The sequence below is a fragment of the Tupaia chinensis genome, unplaced genomic scaffold (genome assembly GCF_000334495.1).
Source record: "Tupaia chinensis unplaced genomic scaffold, TupChi_1.0 Scaffold148234_1, whole genome shotgun sequence".
Lineage (NCBI taxonomy): Eukaryota > Metazoa > Chordata > Mammalia > Scandentia > Tupaiidae > Tupaia > Tupaia belangeri.
This window is the reverse complement of record NW_006208084.1, coordinates 864,064-870,592: the sequence shown is the minus strand read 5'-3', so window position 1 is coordinate 870,592 and position 6,529 is coordinate 864,064. Positions and strand designations below refer to the sequence as shown.

At 48.0% G+C, this 6,529-nt stretch overlaps 1 pseudogene; it reads right to left on the bottom strand.

Moving 5' to 3' along the window:
* Positions 1 to 6,126: 6,126 nt before the first annotated feature.
* LOC102486211 (thymosin beta-10 pseudogene) lies at positions 6,127 to 6,255 on the bottom strand (annotated as a pseudogene).
* Positions 6,256 to 6,529: the final 274 nt, after the last annotated feature.

Below are 6,529 nucleotides of genomic sequence, written 5' to 3'. Positions count from 1 at the left end.
CTCGCAAAAGGAAAAAAAAGAAGAAGAAAGAAAAAAATTAAAATGAAAACATTCTCTAACGTGCCGTGAGCCCCATGCACAGTGTCTGCCGTGCCTAAGGTATGGGCTTCCCTGTCCCCGCCCTTTTAGTCCCCTGTATTGCTAATGGCAACAGAGAGACCCCAACAATACGTGTGGTCATGCCCGAATCTTTTCCCCTCCCTTTCTCCATTCTGCCAGGATTTAGGACACATGCCCACATATGCCTGGCATGTGTTTCAAGCCTCCACTGGCTAGATCCAACTGTAGTTGGCCTGTGGGCCTGGGGGTCTGACTCCCTATGCCCTGGGCCTCATCTCTGTGCTATGGGGCCAGCCCGGACTGTCTTTATCATTTTGGGTTTTGTTTAAGATATTTTTGCCATAGGACATGTGTGCTCAGAGGAGAGAGACAGAGAGACAGACACAAAGGGGGATGAGGAAGCTCTGTGCGGGGGGATGGCCACACCGCAATCTGTTCTCCATCTTCCTCTCAAGGTTTTGTGCAAGCACATACACCTGCCCAGCGTGAGTTTCAAGGAGCAGGGTCTGGGACTCGAACCACGCAGTCAGCCATGTGAAATCCATCAGCCTTAACCTCTGTGCCGCCTGCTGGCACAGACTAGGTAATATTTTAAATAATGATTTATTTTATTTTATTTATTATTGGGACCAGCATTCGGCATAGTGGTTATATCACTGAGCTCCATGTAGTCAACCGCGGTTTAAGTGCTGGACGGGGGGCTTAAGACACACACCTGGTGCACGTGCGTGCATGCCGAAAATCCCAAGAGGAGAGACTAGAGGAGAAGGGATTAGTGTGGCCATCCCCCCGGGGGGTGATTTTTTGCTTTCTGTCTCTGTCTCAATGGTGAGTGCACACACCCTATAGCAAAAATCTCTCTCTAAAAAAGAGAAACAAAGAAAGGAATGGTCGCCACTGGGTCCAGGGGTGGCTGAGGCGCTGAATTCCCACATGGTCAACCATAGCTCGAGTCCTGGACCTGGTGACTTTCTTGCTTTCCCTTTCTTTCTCTCTCTGTCTCTCTGGTCAAGTTAAACAAATAATAAAAACAAATTGAATTAAATAAATAAATGAATAATTACTTCAAAAAAAAGAAGAAATAAAATGAGCATTTTTTGAGAGAACATTATGAGGTCACCCTGGTGACCTTAATACTAATCGCTTCCTAAAGGTTCCACTTTTTTTCCTTAACAATTATTTTATTTTTAATTTTATTTATTATTATTTTTAAATTTTACCAGAGAGAGAGAGAAAGTGAGAAAGCAAGATCTGGGACTCGAACCGCGGTCAGCCATGTGGGAGTCCAGCACCTTAACCACTACGCCGCCTGCTGGCCCCAAGGTTCCACTTTTCAACACCATAATCTGATTATATCTCCACCCTCCCAACACTGTACCAGATTTATTTGTTTCTTTGTTTAATTTTTGCTATAGGCCACCTTCTCTCCCCACAGAGAGATACAGAGAGACAAATAAGAAAGCAAGCACGGGTTGACTACACTGCAACCTCTTTTCCTCCGTTCTCCTCTAGAGATTTTGGGCACACACACACACACACACAGGGTATGTCTCAAACTTCCAGATCTGGGACTTGAACCACATCGTTGGTCATATGGGAACCAGCCACCACACCACCATTATCTTTCTATTTCAATAGAAGGGAGTAAAAAAGAAAGCAACCCAAAAGTTTAACAGTGGGGGCTAGAACCTCATACTACAGGTTGAACGAGTGAGTATGTTCACTCAATGGATTTTTGCTTGTTTTGTTTGTTTTTGCTTTAAGGTGTGTGGGCTCACCAAGAGAGACAGAGAAAGAGAAGGAACGTGAGAAATCACCCCCAAGGAGGCATAGCCATGCCGCACTCCCTTCTCCTCCAGTCTCCTCTCAGGATTTTGGCATGTGCTCAGTGTGATTTTCAGACCAGCAGGTCTGGGACTCAGACCTTGGGGGGTCCAGAGCCTTAACCCCCACACCACCTGCTGACCCTTTCTTGTTTCTTTTCTTTTTTAGAGAGTCTCACTGCATTACCCAGGCTGGCCTTGAACTCACCGTCCTCCTGCTTCAGACTTCCCAGCAGTTGGGATTGCAGGTGCCCACCACTGTGGCAGGCCTCATGTGCAGCACTTTCTGTGTATCATTCTTTAACTAATGCTTACGAGGAGCTTTTACTAATTTAGGAAAACACTAAAATAAAAAATAAGGATACAAAAGAGACATTATGATTACAACCATATACAATTTGCATAGAAAAATGACAGGAAAGGGCCAGCCCATGGCATGATGGTGGTGAAGGCAGTTGGGTCCCTCATGGCTGACTGGTTCGAGTCCTGAATCTGGCAGCTTGAGGAATGTCAGGTGCACGCAAGTGCACGCCCCAAATCCTGGCAGGATGGAAACATGGAGGAGATGGGGCTATGGCATTACCATGTCACATAGGTCTGCTTTCTTACTTTCTCTCTCTCTCTCTCTCTCTCTCTCTCTCTCTCTGTGTGTGTGTGTGTGTGTGTGTGTGTGTGTGTGTGTGTCTGGTGAGTGCATGCATCCTTTGGCAAAATTTGAAAGAAAAAAAAAGGAAAAAGAAAGATCACTATTAAGCTATATTCATGTTATCATTGTTCTTTCTATATAATCATCTCACATGTTTTCTCCTCTGCATAATATAGCTTATAGCTACTTTTCATTCTAAGAAATACACTAATGTGGTCTAGCCTGTGGCCTGGTGCTTAAGGCAGCTGAGCCCACATAGCGGACCATGCAGTTCCAGACCTGAACCCCATGGCTTGAGAACATGCCAGGCATGTGTGCGTACATGCCCAAAATCCCAAAAGGAGGGAGAAATGGAGGAGAATGGATTGTGGAATGACCATGCCTCGCAGGGAATCTTTTTCACCCCCACCTTCCAACACACATGCCCTCTGGCAAATTAAAAAATAATCATAAAGAAATTTACTAAAACATTAACAATGGAGCCAGTCTTGGGGTGTAGAGGATAAGGGAGGCAGATCCCATCTGACTGACCTCAGCTCAAATCCTGGCCCTGGAGGCTGGAGAAACTCACTGTGTGATTGTGCCCCAGATCCTGACAGGAGGGAGAAACTGAGAAGGGACTGCAGGATGACCACGGCCCATCGAGAAGTGCCTGCCTTTTCTCTTGCTCTCAAGGGTGCACATGCCCTCTGGCAATTTAATAAACAATTAAATAAAACACTAGCAATGGTTGTCTGTAGGAGTTGGAAATATAGGCTTAAATATTATACAATGACCACATGTTACTTTCAAAAGTAGTGGGTTAAAAAAAATGTGTTATGGGCCAGCCAGGTGGCATGGAGGGTGAGGCCACTGGGTCTCACATGGTCTACTCTGTAGTTTGAGTCCTAGGCCCAGCAACTTGAGAAAGTTGTCAGGTATGTGTGCGTGTGTGAGCGTGTGTGTGTGCCCAAAATCCTGAGAGGAAAATGGAAGAGCAGTGATAATGTTGCGGCCTACTCCTGGGGAGTGATTTCTCACTTTCCTTTTCTCTCTCTCTCCAGCAAGCACACCCACCCTAGAGCAAAAACTAAAATAATAAATTCATAATGTATTATTTAAATTTTTTTTTAGGGCCAGCTATGTGACATGGTGAAGGTGTCTGGCCAACTGTGAGGTTTGAATCTCAGACCCAGCATTTTGAAAAACACACCAGGCACATGTGCATGTGTGTCCAAAATCCTGAGAGGAGAACGGAGGAGAAGGGATTGCAGCGTGGCCATTTCCCCAAGGGGTAAGGCCATTTCCCCTTCCTCCGGTGAGAATAAGCACGCTGTAGCAAACTTTGTGTATATGTATGTACACACACACACACAAATATATACCCAACCTGTGGCATAGTGGTTAAGGCTGTTGGATCTCACAAGGCTGACTGCGCAGCTCAAGTCCCCAACCCAGCAACTTGAGAAACACATAGGGCACATGTACGCCCAAAATCCTGACAGGAGAATGGAGGAGCAGGGACTACAGTGTAGCCATTCCCCCTGGGGTGCTTTCTCACTTTCCCTCTCTCACTCTCTCTCTCCAGGAAATACACACACACCCACACTCTAGCAAAGAATAAAAAAATTTTGGGAGAGGTTTTTGCTATAGGGCACATGCACTCTCTAGAAATAGAGAGAGACAGAGAGACAGAAATTGAGAAATCATCCCCCCGGGGGGACGACTGCACCACGCACACGCACGTGGCGTGAGTTTAGGCTACCAGATCCAGGACTTGAACCACAGTCAACTACATGGGCGTCCACCGACATAGCCATTACTCTATCTGCTGGTCCCTCTAGCAAAATTTTAAATAGTAATAAAAAGTAGATATTATATATTTTTAAAAAGTTATTTAACGTTCAATATGAAAATAGATCCATGGAATGTCATTGCATGGAAGCGGAAGTGTATTGTTCAGGGTTTTTAAAATTTTTTTAAGGAATTATTTTATTTAACTTTATTTATTTATTTAAATTTGACCAGAGAGAGACAAAGTGGGTGTGTGAGAGAGAGGGAGGGAAAGTGAGAAAGCAAGCCACCAGGTGCGGGACTCAAACTGAACCTCAAACCGAACCGTGACCACCCATGTGGGAGTCCAGCGCCCTTAACCACCATGCCACCTCCTGGAGGTTCAGCTTTAGGATGGGGAAACAGAGTCCTAACAGACAACCAAGTGCTGGCCGAAGGGACCTCTACCACCTTCCCAGGCAGCTAGAGCAGTCCTTAAGCGGCTGCCAGAGCCGCGAGGGTCGCAGTCACTCGCTCAAGGTCATTGGTTGGCTGTCCTGTGCCTGTCAGGGAGACGCAGGCACACTCACTTCTGGGCTCCTTTAAGCCTCTCAGCACAGTGGCAACCGCCTGTTACAGCCTAGAGAGGGAACAGGCAGGCGCCGGGACTTAAAGAACAAACTGTCCCGTCAGACTCGGGCCGGGCCAGAACGCAACCACCAGGCTCCTCCCCAGGCGGCGCCGCTCGGCTTTTGCTGAGTAATCCTTTCCAGAGTCGCCGCGTGGCTGCGCCTTCCTGCTGAGTCACGGTCCCGGGCAGCTTTTCGCTGAGTCATGGTCCCGAGTTCTGTTTTCGCTGAGTCACGGTTCCAGCTGCTCCAGGTTTAATCCCCTGGGACAGTCTGGCCTGCCAGCGCGGAAGCGGAGTTGGGATCTGCAAGGAGCCAGCACGTTCTCTGCTGGCCAAGACACCCCCTCTCTCCCTCCTTCCTCTGTTCCTCTAGGCCTTGCACTCCCCCGGCATCACGATTTAGAAAAATGGTCTGTCTCAGTGGCCTGCCACAGGCCAAGTGTTGTACTGGGGCTTCACTTTAAAGCACAGGGCCCAGGGGGATGGGCTTTAGGCCCCTAGGTATCTAAAGGTGGGAGTCACACAAAGGACGGGGCATCTGCGAAATAGCTGCCCTGTCGGTTTGAGAAAGAGGCAGGACAGCCACATACCATGCAGGAGTTGGAACATGGACCAGGAAAATGGTTAGCAAGGACATGACAGGGCAATTGTCAGCAGTTGAACACAGGCCTTATGCTGGAGGACTTTGGGACAACACCTGAAACATGCCATTTTGGCGTCAAGACTACTTTGTGCTAAAGGTACTTAGGAAAACAGCAGGTGCAAGAAGGTCGCTCTGAACCTCCCTCTTTTCTTCCTTAAAAGCAGGCAATGAAACCCCCATTTGGAAGGCAGCATCCCCACAGGAGAGAAATGCAGCAGAGGGAAGGTGAAGCTCAGAGAAGTCGGTAAAACAAGCCTTGTTGGGAACCAGCAGTTAGCGTAATGGCTATGTCGCTGGACTCCCACGTAGTCGACCGCGGTTCGTGTCCCAGACCCGGTGGCTTAAAACTCACGCCGGGCACGTGTGCATGCGTGCCCAAGATCCCGAGAGGAGAAGGGAGGAGAAGGGATTGCGGCGTGACCATCCCCCCGGGGGGTGATTTCTCGCTTTCTGTCTCTCTGTCTCTCTCTGTCTGTCTGGCGAGCGCACGCGCCCTACAGTGAAAATCTCTCCAAAAAAAAAAAAAGATGACAGGGCGGGGAGCCCCCCCCCCCCCCACCGCCCCTGGCTCTTAGGAAACTTCACTCCACTTCTCCTGCTCGATGGTCTCTTTGGTCGGCAGTGTGTTCTGTGTCTCTTTTTTCTTCAGCTTGGCCTTATCGAAGCTGGCAATTTCCCCCATGTCTGGCTTGTCTGCCATTTTCTTGAAACCAACCACGGCGTCTGGCTCAGAGCCCAGGTCCTGGTATTCCCACTCACCAAGCTGCAGCAAGAGACCCCAAATAATTATGTTTTTTAAAAAGAGAAAAATGTATCCATATAGACATAAAAAATTATATAGGGCCAATAGGTAGCATGATCCAATAGCTGGATCCCACATGGCCGACTCTATGGTTCAAGTCCCAGACTTGGAGTCTTGAAAAACACAGGGTGTGTGGTGAATCTGGATGACGATGTGCAGAAATTCTCTGTAC